The sequence below is a fragment of the Pan paniscus genome, chromosome 14, assembly GCF_029289425.2.
Source record: "Pan paniscus chromosome 14, NHGRI_mPanPan1-v2.0_pri, whole genome shotgun sequence".
In the NCBI taxonomy this organism is placed as follows: domain Eukaryota; kingdom Metazoa; phylum Chordata; class Mammalia; order Primates; family Hominidae; genus Pan; species Pan paniscus.
Window position 1 is genome coordinate 48,643,889 of NC_073263.2, and position 17,557 is coordinate 48,661,445.

General features: G+C 38.3%; 1 long non-coding RNA gene across 1 annotated transcript in view; it reads left to right on the forward strand.

The window, feature by feature from the left end:
* The window catches only part of LOC106635429 (uncharacterized), a 319,562-nt gene extending 302,316 nt beyond the window's left edge, over window positions 1-17,246 (forward strand). The window contains exons 3-4 of the long non-coding RNA XR_008620618.2: window positions 14,080-14,198; window positions 17,140-17,246. This is a non-coding gene — a long non-coding RNA (uncharacterized LOC106635429). The remainder of the gene's footprint in view (window positions 1-14,079; window positions 14,199-17,139) is intronic.
* Window positions 17,247-17,557: the final 311 nt, after the last annotated feature.

Below are 17,557 nucleotides of genomic sequence, written 5' to 3' on the forward strand. Positions count from 1 at the left end.
ATACAACTGAGGGCCTTGAGACAGGCTTACTACTTCTTGAAGTGAGGACCTGGAGTATACCACTCTCAAACCCAGTTTTGAAAGTAGACAGAACAAACAAGCAAACTGAGGCCAATTTATGCATGGAGCATGAAACCAGCATTAACTTCATGCCCAAGCCAGGTATAGATATAAGAAAATTAGAGACAAATACCTTGTGAATACAGATGTAAAAGTCCCCAAGAAAATACTAGAAAATGGAATACAGCAGCATATTAAACAGATTGAACACCATGGCTAAGTGGAATTATTCTAGAAATGCAGCATATGAAAACCAACCAATATAATATATCATCTTAGCATAATGAAGGAAAAAATTCACAAAATCATCTCAATTGATGCAGGAAAAGCATTTGACAACATCCAACACCTTATCATGATAAAAAGAAAAAAAAAAACACACTCAAAACACTAAGACAAAGGGAACTTTCTCAACATGATAAAGGGTATTTATGAAAGCCTACAGCTAATATCATACTCAATGGCAAAAGACTAACAGCTTTCTCCCTAAGATCAAGGATGAGACAAGGAAGCCTGCTTTCACTACTCCTATTCCACCTGGTCCTAGAAGTTCTAGCCAAAGCAATTAGGCAAGAAAAAGAAATCAAAGGCATCTAATTTTAAGAGGAAGAGGTAAAACCATCTCTATTTACAGATAGCATGAACTCATGAACTCACCTAAAGAGCTCACAATAAAACTACTAGAACTGATAAACACATTCAGCAAAATTGTGGAATATAAGATTAACATATAAGAATCAATTGTATTTCTAATACTAGCAATGGCCAATTCAAAAAGGAAATTTAAAAAGCAATTCTATTTATACTAAGTGAAAAAGGGTAAACACAAAAAGCCACATATCATAGGATTCCATTTATATGATATATCTACAATAGACAAATCCATAGAGACAGCAGATTAGTGGTTGCCAGAAGCTGGGAATGGGATGTAATGGGGAATGACTGCTTGAAAAGCATGGGGTTTCCTTTTGATGTGATGAAATGTTATGGAACTAGATAGTGTTGATAGTTGCACAACACTGAATGTATTAAAAGTCACTGGGCCAGGCACAGTGGCTCATACCTGTAATCCCAGCACTTTGGGAGGCCGAGGCGGGCAGATTACCTGAGGTCAGGAGTTCAAGACCAGCCTGGCCAACATGGTGAAACCCCATCTCTACTAAAAATACAAAAATTAGCAGGGCATGGTGGCACACGCCTGTAATCCCAGGTACTCGGGAGTCTGAGGCAGGAGAATTGCTTGAGCCTGGGAGACGGAGATTGCAGCGAACCAAGATCGTGCCACTGTACTCCAGCCTGGCTGACAGAACAAGACTCTGTCTCAAAAAAAAAAAAGTCACTAAACTGTACACTTAAAGTGGTTGAAATTGAAATTGTGAATTTTATGTAATGTGAATTTTACCTCAGTAAAAAAGATAACATTAGGAAAAATATAAAAAGTTGGACAAATTTAATTATAAATAATAAGAGTATAAAATGTTCAAATATTTTGTGAATTATAGAACTTGTGAATTGACCAAACTTGTCCATTTGGACTGGACTGAAAAAGTAATACAGATATATGCTGTTTAAAGGAGACATATGTAAAGCATAATCATACATCAAGTTTCTAGGAAAATAAAATGATGGAAAAAGATAAGCGAAAAGAATTAAAGAAATGTAGTTTGTCTATATAATTATCAGACAAATATATTTTAAGACATAAATCAACCTTGTTATAGGGTGGATCATTTATAATGACAAAAGGTACAACTCACCAAGAAGAATAAAACAATTCGGTGTGTACCTAATAAATATCCTCAAAATATATAAAGCAAAAAATGATGATAATATAAGGAAAAACCGACAAATCCATTTTAGTGGGACATTTTAATATTCCTTTCTCAATTAAATCTGAGCAACAGGTTCAAAGTAAAGGAAATATAAAAAGTCCACCATTCAGCAATGAATTCACCATCCCAGAGCACATTTTTCACAAACATACATACAAAGTTACAAAAAAGATCTTATCTAATTGATCACAGATCAGTGAGCCTAACACATTTCAAAACAGGTATAGACAAAGTTCTCTCTCTGATGCTACCTCCCTTGCAATTACTTCCCAGGTCTCTTCTAAACTCTGGCATTCAATTATCACAAAACCATGCCTTTAAATCAGAATCTCCTTACTGTTAATTTAGTTCAGAGATATGATGGGTTTAATCACAGGGTATTTAGCAAGATTAAAAACTCCTCAGCCATCACTCAACATATTTATCTTAAATACTCTAATAAATACTGTAATAGGATTGTCTCACTAGAACTCAAAAGGCCACAGTATTATTAATCATTTAAATTCCTGTTTGATGCATGACCTTAGTTCCTCTAAGGACTTGGAGAGTCAAAGTAAATGGAATTTCTACAGTATGTTCAAAATTACCATAGAGTATCTTATCTTAAACCCAAGCCAAGTATAATTATATTAATATTGTTAATAGCAGCCGCTACTAATTATTAGACACCCTAAGTTGCTAGGTCCCTGATTTTTTCAAATGATAATAATAGTATTTCTCTAGCACTTATTAAATTCCTGACTATATTCTAAGTGCTTTACATGTATTATCTTATTTAACCCTGCAAAACTTTATAAAGTAGGTGTTATGGTTTTTTCCCATTTTTACAGAAGAGAAATTGCAAGCCTAGAAAATTTAAGAAACTTGCCCAAGCTTACACAACTAATAAGTGGTATTACAGAGATTCAAACTAAGATCTCCTACTCCAAAACCCAAGCTGATAACCCCTACCATACCCTCCCTCTCCACATATCTCATTTTATTTATTGATCATTGTCTTCTTAGTAGCATTATGTTACAGATAAGGCAAGTGAGGCCCCAGGAGGGCAAATAACCTTCCCAAGACCAGAGCTAATCAGTAGCAGAACAGGCCTTGGAAATTCAGTTTGCCTGATTTCCACACCTGTGCTCTTAACGTCTCTGCACATCTGTTTGGACTACAGCCTTGGCAAAAATGAGCTTACTCTCTAGAAAGCAAAGCATGATTTCTGACAAAATCTTTGGCCACCAATTCATGCTTTACTCAACCACTAAAATACAAGCCTTTTTTCAGCCATTCAACTGACAGTTGATTAATTCAAAGAGCCTTTTAAAAAGAGAATCATAAATAATGAGACACAGTTCCTTAAATGTTTTATTTTAACTTAAGGTATATAAAATTACATTTATGTGCCAATCTTTTGATATAGGGCCAAGGCCTTTTCTCTGAATATGGATGTGCTAATTGGAACTCTTTTTGTTGTCATCTTTCTTGCATCAACCACACCCCTAATGCATCTGCTAGGATTTTCAGATTAAAGCAAAACTGGAATCTAAAGACATTTATGAAGCAATCTAAGTGCAAATTCCCACTCAGTTTTGACACATATTTCTAAAACATTTATAGTTTTCTTGCATATGTACGTTGCATACACTATATATGTAACACAAATACATAATATATGATATAAATGTATGCACATAAATATGTATACATATAGACATATCACTATACAATATTTATAATATATGATACATAATAAAATATATTTGTTAGTGATTTTTTTCACATTTTCCCAAGCATTTTATTTAACTTTCACTGAAAAAACACTGATTAAATGTCTTTATCACATTTTCCCAAGCATTTTACTTAACTTTCACTGAAACAAACAACTACATTTCCTTCAGCACACACATATATTGGTTTGGGGTTATAAAATATAAAATAACATTAATTAGGATAACAGGTACAACTGGCATTAATAGGAAAGGACAAATAATAGTGACCTTAGCAGGCACACACCTCAACTGCTGGCCAATGGGTGCCCCGCCCCATAGAAGAGCCTGCTAGCTGCAGGCAGGCTGCATTCTCTGGGCATCAGTTACACTGTTTTACAAAGAGAATGAATCAGTCCTGGGTAGAAATTAAGTAGCAGTTGATTTTAAAGTTGTGTGCTATAGTTTTAACAAAGGAACTATGACATATTCTGATATAAATCTTGCTACAATTTCCTTGTGTTAAACCCCTCACAATTTTTGAAGGCATCCTTAAACATATTCCAAAGTTTCAAAGCTTAGAAATGATATTGTAAGAAACAACTGTGGGTGACAGTAGCCCCAGACCAACTTCCCCCACTCAGAGTTGTGGTGCTTATGCAGCCTTTATCAGTTGGAATTAGTCTGCTTAACTGAGGTTCTGAGGCTTAGCTGCCCATAGAATCACCTGAGGGGCTTTAAAACACGTGGAAGTGTGGACCCTACCCCCAGAGTGGTTGATCTCTTTGATGAGAGGTGCAGTCCGGGCATTTTTTTAAAGCCCCCTGGGTAACTTTAATGTGCAGCCAAGGTTTAGAACCAAGAATATAGAAACTCTTAAGCCTCTGAGGGGCCACCAAGCCCAAACCCAAGATCATAGAACAACTTTCCTTCACCCCACTGAACCCAGGACTTTTCCATTTTAAAGAACCTTTGCGAGTTTCAATGGGTTTTACTGTCCATTCAGGAATTATCTGTTTTGACTTGGATGTGAGGGTGTAGTTAATCCATGACTGGCTTAGCTCACTCTTATTAGACATTGGGAGAAGCTTGGAATCATCTTACCCATTTGTAGAAGACTCATCCCAGGACTAACCTACATTTAAAATGAAGTCCCTGAAGTCAGCTCTGTAACAGATTTGCATCCAAATTTTTACCTCAGGATTGGTTCATGTAGTCGACATAAAACCATCAAAATACTCCTGTAACATGGGCAAAGCCTTTCATATTATCTACCTGCAAAGGAGATTTGCCTGCTGCCTCTTGGAGGGCCAGCTCAGCCTGCTTTCTGGTGCAGTGGGCATTGCCGTGGAAACACTGCTGTTTCCAGAGTCCTCTCTGAGTCTTTGTCACTGAGGAACAATTGACTTTGGGGAAATTTCTTCACCTTTCTGAGGTTGGATTAGCTATGAAAAATAATTTTCTGACTCTGAATCCTATACTGCCTTGTGTTTTAGTTGTTCTTTTATCTTTTCAATGAGGAAAGGACCATGCTGCCTACTTATTTTGGAGGTGCCTCTGCTCTGCTGTCAGAGTGTGTCTGGTCCAGACTGTGTGAACAGCAAACATTGCGGGCACCATGAGAAAGGGTGTACCAATGCGTGATTCTTTCCTCTAGGGTGAGCTGAAGGCTCCCTGATTCTTTCTCACAGCTATTTTATCTTCTGCTCTCTCAAGGAGGGGGAATGCTGCAGGCCACGAGAGACTCGTGGGTATAAAGAAGCTGTTCCCAGAATTCAGCTAGCCATCTTAATCCCTTCCTTCTGGCACTAGTGAAGTACTTTTCATTAGGTTGGCATGGTATGATCTGAGACTCAGTTTTAAACTTTGGGGCAAAAATAGGTGAATTAGGTTTCCTTCACTTCAGAGGTTCTTGTCCTTTGACCCTGTACCCCAAACCTCAAAAGGAGGCAAGAATCCTCTGTGTGGTCCAGCCAACATCACCATGGCTCTGCGTTGAGGTTAGGGCATAACTCTATCTTATCAAAACTGAGGATTACTTTCCTTGACTTGACTGGCCAATGTCAATCCAAATTCTCTTGTCCAGCACTTTGCAAGAAGGATGATTGATTCATAGATGGTTTCTGAGTTCCTTAGCTAAAACAACCTCTTAATACACTCCTAGTCATACCATCATGAAGAAAATGTGTTTGCTAAGCTAATGAAGACAAGATGAGCATTGATTCTTTGAGGGGGTACCATTTATGTTTTTCCCACACTGTATCTTCACTGCCTTATACATAGTAATTGCTCAATATTTGTTTACTGAAATAATGAATATAAAACTGACCAGTAAAATCTCTAATTACCCTGTTCCCATGTTGGTGATGATAATGTGAGGCTGTGACAGATGCTTTGCAGTGCCTGATAAGTCCCCTATGCATTTCCCCACACAGCCACAGCTACCAGCACTGACCCACTTCTGGCTGGTAGGAATTTGAGGAATTGGATTCTATAGCCCAAAGAATTAACAGGACAGGTGTTCATATTTAAGCCCGAATATTTTTTAAGTATTTCAAGAAGTCTTACTCAATAGTTACTTGGACGTCTGGAAGAGGCAGCATTTTAAATCACTTCTTTATATGCATTATGCATATTGTACATATGAAGTTTGAAATAACTGTTTGTATTCTATATACAAATGGTTATATTTATAAACCAAAGACATCTCAGCTATATCTCCGTTGCATATTGAAATAATTGAGTGGGAACATCTTAAATTAACGTATTTGGGGTTTTGTGTGTGTGTGTGTGTGTGTGTGTGTGTGTGACATTCACATTTAGAATTGTGTGCAGTGTGCTGAGGAGTTCAAAACCAGCCTGGCCAAGATGGTGAAACCCCGTCTCTACTAAAAATACAAAAAAATTAGCTGGGCACGGTGGCAGGCGCCTGTAATCTCAGCTACTCAGGAGGCTGAGGCAGGAAAATCACTTGAACCCAGGCTGCAGAGGTTACAGTGAGCCGAGATCATGCCACTGCACTCCAGCCCAGGCGACAGAGTGAGACTCTGTCTCAAAAAAGAAAAAAAAAAAAAAAAAGAATCATGCGCTGTGGCATATGGCTGCTGCTCTAGGCTTCTCCTGACACTGGATTCTTGTCTCCCCATTTCTGAATTCTTTTCCCAAGTAATTTTTCCTTCTACTCACTGACCAGTGAGTGGCCTCATGTTCTCTCTATCTTCTGCCTCTATTAATCCTTAATCAGGAAATTATTTAATAAAATTTGTCATACTGAAATACAAACAATTTTTTTAAAAAATTTAATGTGATACTAACTCATAGTGGAATTTTCATTTGAGCAGGCACCAAGAAGCATTTGACCAAATAAATAAAATTTTAATTGTGGAATGTTCTGGGTCAGTGGACTAGAGGAGGTATGTGGGAAGCAGTGTTGGGAGGAAAGTTAGGTGAATTTGAGAGACAACTTTCATATGTGTCTGAAATCAAACCTTTAGCTAGGTCAGGGCCACAGTGTCTGGTCTTCAGCTAGCCCAGCCTAGAGACTGCACTCTCTGCACCTTAGCTGGGGGCTCCTTTAGTGAGCAATTTCATGGAAGAATTAACAGCATATCCTTCAGAAATAACAACATCGGATTTGAAGATGAGCTCATATTTTCTAGCTCTTTAGGCTAGTTATACAGGCTTTCTCAGGGCTTATTTCCTTGTTTGTAAAATGTAAATAGGTTCATGTGAGGATGAGATGAGCTTTCTACACTGGAAACTAGTAAACGTTCAATAAATATTAGTATATGTGTACTCAAGGGCATATGCACATGTGCATGCACACAAACACACAACAAAAATAAATTACACCCACTCCCGAGTATTCGGTGTGAATGTTTCACTCTTCTTACAGGAGGCTGAGGAAGAACAGAAGTGTTATATATGACTACACTCAGAAAGACTGCCATAGGATAATCTCAATTTACAATTACCCAGCTTTCTTTTTGCCATGGTTATTTCCAGTGGATGTTATCACTGGAATCACTTTCAACTCTTCAGGAGGCCTAAAGATGAAACCCCAGGAGGTAGAGATAGGAAGATATAGGAAATAGGAAGCCCTGAGAGGCGAATGATGCTATCATGGGATGAATAAACGGGACAACCACTGGAGGGATAAAAGCAAGATGGTCTCAGGCAGAAAGTGATCAGGGCAGACAGAAGGAAAAGACAAATGGTACCCGTGCTGCATCCTGCCTCAATTCCAACCTCTGACTCACCAGTTTGTCATTTTAGGTGTTTGGATTGTAAAAGCAGCACAAACACTGCCATCAAAAACAGGATGTTACATTCATTGTAAATTAAATGTCTCTACTGAGTAGGTAACATTTCTAAGCTATTTGTACTTGGCAAACATGAAAAGAAGACATCCCTGAGTAGATTCTGTTTTTCCCCTGTGACTTTAATTGGATGGCAAGAGCACACACATTATCTTGAATTTTATTTACCAATCCTAAATCAGGAAAGAAAGTTTCTGGAAGCACAGACACACGTTGAACAAGCAAGCCTGCCACAGAATTGCACTATATTGATTAGGTGCGAAAACAGAATGGAAGAGCTTTACTGAAATATTTCTGTTTAATCAACACTGAAGAGGACTGAACAAAGAGATATAAGGTCTGAACAGTTGTACTCCTTGAAGATCTCTATTTGCAGTTTGGAGAAATCTGGTTGCACAGTAAAATCTTGATTTGTTGGAACTACTTGTGTATGTCTCTTGCAGAGCAATCTCACAGGAGAGATTTAGTACAAATAGAAATTCCCAAAAAATCCAAGGACTAATACAGATTACATACAGCCTTCTCCACATCTCTAGGGTTTAGCACAGATAATTTTAACAACTGAAGCTTGGAACAGACCCTGGGGACCAGCAAGAACTCCTGTAACCAAAAAACATTCAGCTTATTTTTTTTTATACTCTATACATTAAGACAGGACTGTAGAACAACAAACTGAAGGAATTTTGGCAATTTAACTTCTGAAAGTAAAAACAAAATCAAACAAAATGTATTTGGTTTAATTTATGTCTACCTTAATGTTCAATTGATTAATACACCCACTCTGGAGTGTTCTGTTTGAATATTTCACTCTTCTTTTAAGAGACTAAGGAAGAATAGAAGCATTATACATGGCTACACCTGGAAAGACCTCCACAGGATAACCTCAATTTACAATTACCCAGTTTTCTTTTTTGCCCATGTTATTTCCAGTGGATGTTATCATTGACTGAGAAATTCCCAGTCCTCGTGACGTCTGCTAGATCGCCCTCCTTACTCTAACCCTTGGGGAACTCGATTTGCAATAGGGCATAGCTGCCTAACATGCACAGGATAGAAACAAAGGGAAGAAGGAAACAGGGCACTTCCTCTCAGGAGGAGTTCTGGTGGGTTATGGTGTTCTTGGTGGTGGGAGGATGGAGGCAGCTGTGTGCAAAATCATCTTTCCTTGCCTGTAGCTAGTGTAGGAAGATGGAGCAGGGGATGCTTCAGCTTTGGAAGTCATCCCTGCCATGAATGATTGATTAAGGCCAGGATAGAAGGTGGTGCCTGGAAGTGTGGGTGACTCTGGTTTGGCCTAACTGATGGGGATAGAGGGGATCTTGAGGTGGGCACAGGGAGCAGCTCAGTTCATGAGTTATGAGAATACGGAGCACTAATATTAGAAATAGGAGCACTAATCCCAAATCCAGAGGTTATATTTGCTTGCAGTGTCCCTGGTTTCCCTACTGCTGTGGCAACAAAGTTTGATTTCTATGCCATCTATCTTTAGTCTTCTCTCCACCCTTACTTATGTTCACAAGTGCCAAACTCTCCTATAAATACCTTGTGGCTTAAAACAAATTATGGTCATCCAGGAAAACCAATTCCATGTATAACATTAATTTCTGAGTTCCAAACACCTTATTATTGGAACAAACCATTTGTAAATTGAGGTTGCAGTGGATTAACTATTTTACATGCACAAATTGTATTTTTTTTCTTTTATACTAAACCTTTTGGGATTCTTCCCTTTAATACTGAAGCACATCATCTCTTGGCAAAAGGTTTATAGATGATTAGGACTGCCTGATTTCATTCGGCTTCACCGGATTACTGCTTGCCTGACTCAGATCTATCTTTAGATAATATATGACAGCATCTGCCCATCATCAGTACAAAGGGTTGTGTCTGTATATTTTATTAGCCTGGTGCAAAAGTTATTGTGGTTTTTGCATTAAAAGTAATGGCAAAAACCACAACTTTTGCGCCAACCTAATAGTATCAGGTCATTGTTTTTGCTCAGCGAATTCTTCCTTTTTAAGCCAGTCTTATGTAATTCGTCTCTGGAGGCAGGTGCTAATGTATCTCATTGTATTAGGCATATGGTGAATGAAGAACTAAGATCCAGACAGGTTAATTAGCCTGACCAAGGTTACCTAGGGAGCTAGCATCTTTATTTTGGCATTACTATTAATTTGAACAACAGCCCTTTTGACTTGAAAAGGACTTAGAGACCATTTTCTAAAATTTCTTCTGTTTGGAGATAAGTAAGCCAAGGTTGCAAAGGTTAAGTGACCTGCCCAAGGTCACACAGCTAACTGGTGTCAAGGTTACAGCTAGATGTGGGGTCTCCAGTCATTTAGTCCATAGTTCTGCTCATACTACCACATACACATTCAACTCACACATTTCAGAATCTCCAAATAGCTGTTTTACTTAATGAGCAGGGATGATCAACTTTAATGGGTATGAAGAAGGGATCTAGCTGCTAACACTGATATCCGATTATAGAGCACATGACCAGAGAATATATAATAACTCCCTTGAAAAACTGTAGAAAATTATCAACAATCCTAATAGCTTATAAAACCAGCAAATTCTGACAGAAAGGTGAAACTGTTCACTCTTACCCTATGGGAAAAGGTGAATAGGGTGGCTGACTGAGAAAAATAAATCAGAGACTGGCAGGAGAAACTGTCCTTTCTGCCTTGGGAAGCAGCTGTGCAAGAACATGCTGTCTGGGCAGAGGCTGCCATCATGAAGAACCATGCCTGAGGTTAATAGCCAATATGCTGGGGATGGCAGAAGAGAAAGCAGAAAGACTTGGGTCCCTGATGATATGGTTCACTCACTGAGTTGACTCCTCATCTGTTGATTTCTTATCATGTAATGTGCTGGAGTTAGCTCTTACGGTAAGAAATGATTGTGTGCATCTCTTTCCACTTCTGCTTTCAGTAACTGTGTTAGTCCCATAAAATCATCCATGATGGGTGTATTTACAACACGGAACTTGCAAATGCTACAAATCAAGGATTTTAATTCACTGGAGAGTCAATCGTTAAATATTTACCAGTGGACCACTGGATATAATACACTCTTAATATTTAATTCACTTTTAGTTGTATGCTCTGGTACTTGTAATTGCAAGCATACTAATTGATGCACCAGCCTTGCCTTGAAAAGCTTATCTGTACTGTACTTAACTATAGATCAAATAGTGAAATAGAGTTACCCTAGATGCTTGCCGCTATGGAATACATTCCAATGGGGACACATGTCTCACACTACCAACAGAGAAAGTGTAATCACAATTGTCTCATTCAGTTGGAACTTCCCGTTCTAGATTGACCCAATAGCCAAAGGCTTTGGAATGGATCTTTTGGTAACTGTCCCATTGTGGGCTCTGGTGGATGTGTAATAAAGTAATAAAAGGGGATCTATGTGGGAGAAAGAACTCTCCAAGGTTGGTAGCAACCAGGATGCAGGGTTTACAGAAGGGAATTAGCAGGAGTTTTAAGAGCCCTGGATTGCTCAAGCAGCATCAGAAGCACCCTAAAAGTCCTTCAAGGCTGGGATGATACACAAGAAACACTGACTTCCAAGTTTCACATGAGGTCCCAGAAAACATGGACTACATTATGCTTATTTCCTTTCATGGGCTGAAAACAGTAATACCCAACAGAGGACAAGGAGGGGACTCAAGGACGTTAATACAATGTAGAATAAAAGCAAGTTACTGAATTTCAGTAAACCAGAATTCTAATCTTAATTGTTTTGTCTTATTTGAATCAATTTTTAATTTTTAATGTTTTGGGGTACATAATAGGTATATATATTTATGGGGTATATGAGCTATTTTAATACAGGCATACAATGTGTAATAATCACATCAGGGTAAATAGGATAACCATCACCTTGAGTATTTGTCCTTTTAACTCACGGCTTGTTTCCCGTATTTTAAAATAAAGTGTTGGACTAAATGTTTTCAAATAATTCTTTCATTTGTGAAGCTATTTCCAAGAGGTAATGCTTACATGATTCTTTAAAGGTCATCATTCATTTGTTTATTCAAAAACTCTTTAGTGAGTGAGTACATTATTTGCATAATATGCCAGTCTTTGGCCAATCATACCGAAGCCATGTGACCATGGCTTAATCTATCTGAACATCATCTGTTACATCATTGGTGAAATGGGCATAATGATATGGTTTTTAGAGGTAATTAATAAGATTGTTTTAAAGTATTTTATAAAGTTAAAATCCTATAAAAAGGGATCACTGTTAGTATCACTATCACTACTCATAGCGAATATTTATCATTTTGGGGGGTGTCCAGTATTTATCTTCATTCCTCCCCTTTTTTAATTATAGCCTGCCAATTTCCCTCTGAAGAGAACACTCAATTGTGTGTAGGTCTTAGATGGAGGGTAGTTACCGCCGCCAGCCTCTTATCACCTCCCACTGCTGCCTCTCTCATAGAACCTGATGGAGTTTCATTGGCCAGTTAGACATTCCCTCCAGGGACTTTAATTCTTTGAATACTTATCAATTGACTCACATTAGTAGCAGATGTTTGGAGGCTAGTTTCATGGGGGCAGCTGCAGCCCAAGGATCATATAGTCTCTGCCTTGTGCCCAAGGCTGTGGTTTGGCATCTAGAACTTCCTTGGTTTTTCAGTTTTCCCCAATTAGGTTTTGGTGTTTTTTTTTTTGTGAGAAAAGGTCTTGTCCAAGACACTGGGAAGCATATCCTCATCAGCAAAGATGCGGTATTTTGTTTTTAATTTGTTGTTTCTACCTAACTTGGAAAACAAAATCAGCACCCCACCCCACCCCCGCAAAAAAAAGACATACAACTTTTGAGAACAAATGGTGTGACTAATGTATATTTAAGACAGTCTGATGAAGATAATTATAAACTCAACGTTAAAAGGAAGATCATTGTTGTTAGTTCCCTTTAGTGAACATAGTTGTATCTGAGTCATACTGTTAAATTAGCTGCAGGCTCAAGTGAGAGACAGGCATTCTAAGATGACATGAAAGTGATTCTGCATGCCACAAGCACGTGATTCCTCTGCTTGAAAGAGAAATCAGCAGGTGTAGATACAAGACAATATATCTTTGCCAGGCTACTTTGTATGCATTACCTATAAGCCCCAAAGTGAGGCTTTGTAAGAGACTTAGTAAACATAAGTTCAGAGTTGTAATTATCTATTTGTCATTTATTGACAGAAGGAAACTTTGGTCTCTAACACAAACTGTCCTGTCCTTTAGTTGTCAGGATGAATCAGCTGTCTCCCTAAGCATGTTTGATTGATCATTGGCTTAACATCATTTAAAAGAAACAGACAAGATGTGAGAATGACACTCTGGATTGAATTTTCAGTGTAAAAGACATAATGCTGTTAATTCAGGGGCGATATGGCCAAACTATATTTAATTTCACATTATTTTTTTGAATGTCTTCTCAGGATCTCTTTCAAATTGGACAGAGATTGCATGCTCTATAGGATAATGGGATATAGTAATTGACATCCTCATGTTGATATCAAGCTATTCTTTTCAGGATCTACTAGTTCAGAATAATGATAACAACAACAAGAACAAGAACAAGATTTGCCAAGTGTAGGAGTCATTCTGAAGTTTGCATATATTATCTGATCAAATCCTAACAACAGCTCTGGGAGTTTGGTACCTTTTAAATCTATAATTTATGGATGAATGAGTGAAAGCTCAGAAATGTTAAGAAATGCTTTCCTATTCAGAGCCTCTAAGTAACAGACTAGGTTACATCTGTTCAGAAACTTTGCTCTAACATGCTGCTGCCTCAAGAGACTAGGACCTTACATTCCACCACTGTTAAATCTCCCTGTTATTTCACTCATTTGATAGAACGAATAATGGTTTTTCTTTGGTTTTAGGAAAGCTACATTATAAACTTGACTACTAAGTCATAGGGAGAAGACTTTATAGTCATTTACCTTGGTCATCTGTGATGACGGGGAATGAAGAGAGCAGGGATAATTTCAAATCTCTTTCCCCACCATGGAGCATCATTGCCCAGAGTGATCAATTTAGAGACAAGCATCATATGTAGTCACCACTGGAAAGTCACAAGGCATATTATCATGATAAGGGGTCTGAAAGGTACTGCAGAAAAACCCTGACTCTTCTCTTTTTTTTCCTTTGAGACAGAATTTCGCTCTTGTTGCCCAGGCTGGAGTGCAATGGCGAGATCTCGGCTCACTGCAACCTCCACCTCCCAGGTTCAAGTGATTCTCCTGCCTCAGTCTCCCAAGTAGCTGGGATTACAGGTATGTGCCACCATGCCCAGCTAATTTTGTACTTTTTTAGTAGAGACGGGGTTTCGCTGTGTTGGTCAGGCTGGTCTCAAACTCCTGACCTCAGGGGATCTGCCTGCCTGGGCCTCCCAAAGAGCTGGGATTACAGGAATAAGCCACCCCACCTGGTCAACCCTGACTCTTCTTAACCTAGCTTTCCCCAAACTTTTGACTGTGTGACCTTTAATCTATTGATTGTATTTCTTAAATAATAATAATATCCAATAGTACTGCCACGACACAGACACAAGATGGGAAACAAAGAACACACAGAAATGACTTGAGTTTAATGTCTCCAGAACTGTCTTTATTTTACACTCAACGGAGAAGCAGTGTAATTCACACATAAATAGTCATATAAAAATTACAGAACAGGTACACATGTGCCACTATAGCATTTTTTATAATGGCCACATTGTTATATAATCATATACTTTAAAATTTACCTATTCAAGTGTAAAAGTAAGTGGTTTGTAATATATTTACAGCTGTGAAACTATCACCAATATCTCATTTTAGAACATTTCATCACCCCAAAAGGAGAGCCCATACCAACTATAACAGCAGTTACTCTCTAGTCCCCTTTTGCCCAAGCTCCTGGTAAATACTAATCTACTTCCATTCTTTATGAATTGGCCTATTCTAGACATTTCATATAAATGGAATCATACAAGATATAGTCTTTTGTAACTGTCTTCTTTCACTCAGCATAAGGTTTTCAAGGTTCATCCACATCGCAGCATATATCAGTACTTCATTCTTTTATATTGCCAAATAATATTCCATTATAGAGATATACCACATTTATTTATCCGTTCACCTGTTGATAATTCCACTTGTTGGCTATTAAGAATAATACTGCTATGAGCATTCATGTACACATTTTTGTGTGAGCATCTGTTTTTCTGTTCCTTTGGGTACACATTTAGGAGTGAAATTGCTGGGTCACAGGGTAAAACTATGTTTAACTTTCTGAAGAACTGCCAGACTGTTTTCCAAAGTGGCTGTGCATTTTATATTCCTACCAGCAGTGTATGAGTGTTCTGATTTCTCCACATCCATACCAACGCTTGTTATTTTCGTCATCATTATTATTATTGGCAAGTAGTATCTCATTATGGCCTGGACTTGCATGTCTAATGACTAATGATGTTGAGCATCTTTCATGTACTTGTTGGCTATTTGCATGACTTCTTTGGAGAATGTCTATTCAAATTATTGCTGAGTTCTACAATTGGGTTGTCTTTTTATTGTCGAGTTGTAAGAGCTTTATGTATATACTAGATACAAGTTCCTTATCAGATACATGATTTACAAATATTCTCTCCAAATATGCAGGCTGCATTTTCACATTCTTGAAGGTATTTTTGAAGAAAGAAATATTTTAATTTGAAATTATGATGAAGTTTCATTTGTTGCTTGTGCTTTTCATGTCATATCTAAGAAATCACTGCCTAATCCAAGGTAATGAATATTTACACATGTGTTTTCTTCTAAGAGATTTATAGTATATAGTTCTTAAATTTAGGTCTGTGACTAATTTTGAATTAATTTTTGTCTATGGAGTGGGCTAGGGTGCAATTTCATTATTTTGCTTATGAATATCCAGATTTCTCAAATCATTTGTTGAAACAAATGTATTTTCCAAATTGAATTATGTATTTGTTTCTTTCTCTCTTTTTTTTTTTTTTTTTTTTTTTTTTTTTTTGAGACAGGGTCTCACCCTGTCACTCAGACTGGAGTGTAGTGGCAAGATCATGGCTTACTGCAGCCTCAGCCTGCTGGGCTCAAATGATCCTCCTGTCTCAGCCTCCTGAGTAGCTGGGAATATGGGACTACAGGCACACACCACTGAGCCTAACTAAAAATAATTTATTTTATAGAGACAATGTTTCACTATGTTGCCCAGGCTGGTCTCAAACTCCTGAGCTCAAGCGATCTTTTTGCCCTGGCTTCCCAAAGTGTTGGGATTACAGGCATGAGCCACCACACCTGGCCATGTATTAGTTTCTTAAGGCTATCCTAGCAAAAATACCACAAAGTTGGTGGCTTAAAACCATAGCAGTTTATTGTTTTGTTGTCCTGTTGGCTAGAAGTCTGAAACCAAGGTGTTGGCAGGGGCATGCTTCCTCTGAAACCTGTAGGAGAAAATTTTTCCTGGCCTCTTCCAGCTTCTGGTCCTTGCTGGCAATCCTTGGTGTTCCTTATCATAGAGATGCATCACTCCAGTCTCTGTCTCTGCTGTCACAAAGCTGTCTTTTCCTATGTTGTTTCTCTCCTTTTCCCATTGGGACACTGGATTAGAGCTCATCCTACTCCATTGTGACCTCATCTTAACTAATGACATTTACAATAACTCTATTTCCAAATAAAGTGATGTTCTGTGGTACTTAGGGCTAGGACTTTAACATATCCTTTTGCGGGGACTGTAACACATCCTTTTGGGGGGACACAATACAACCAATAACAGTCTGTGCTCTGCCTTCCCCAAATTCACGTCTTTCACATGAGGAACATAGACTCACTCAGTCCCAACATCCCCAAAAGTCTTAACTATTCCAGCAACAACTCCAAGTCCAAAATCACATCTAAATAACATCAATTCACAGTCCCAACTCTCATGATATAAATCATTTAAATCAGTTGTGGATGAAATTTGTGATATGATCCATCCTGGAGCAAAATTGCTCTCCATCTGTGAACTTTGGAAGCAGATAAGTTATCTGCTTCCAAAATACAATGGTAGGACCAAAGTAGGATAGACATTCTCATTCCAGAAGGGAGAAAAGAGTCACAGGTCCCAAACAAGTCTGGAATCAAGCAGGGTAAGTTACATTAGGTTTCAAGGGCTGAGAGTAATCCTCCTTGATTATTAATCCTCCTTGATTAAATGCTCTGTCTTCTTGGCTTGCAGGGATGGCAGCTGTACCCTCTCGGCCCACTGGGGTGGCAGCCCCAAACCTCTCAGTCCAAGGAGGCGCTGTTGGATAGGGCTCTGCATCTGTGGCTCTTTCTTCAGGGTAATTCTTCCTTCATTTCATCCTCTCCCTGTCCCTTTCAGTCCAAGTCAGCAGTGTTTCTGCTGGTATGAAACTCAAAAATTATATTGTTCTCTTGTGCAATTCACAAGACTCCAAATCATGAGACAAGAGAGCCCTCCACATATCTCTCGTGGATAATGGATAATCCCCTCTCTCTTTCTGGCCTCTGTTGAGATGGCTGGTTGGATTCATGAGTCACACATCTAATCTCTTCAGCAAATGATTGTTCAGCCACACTCTTGGCCCTTCTTTTAGAGTACACTATCCAGATAAGCTTAACATTTTTCAAAT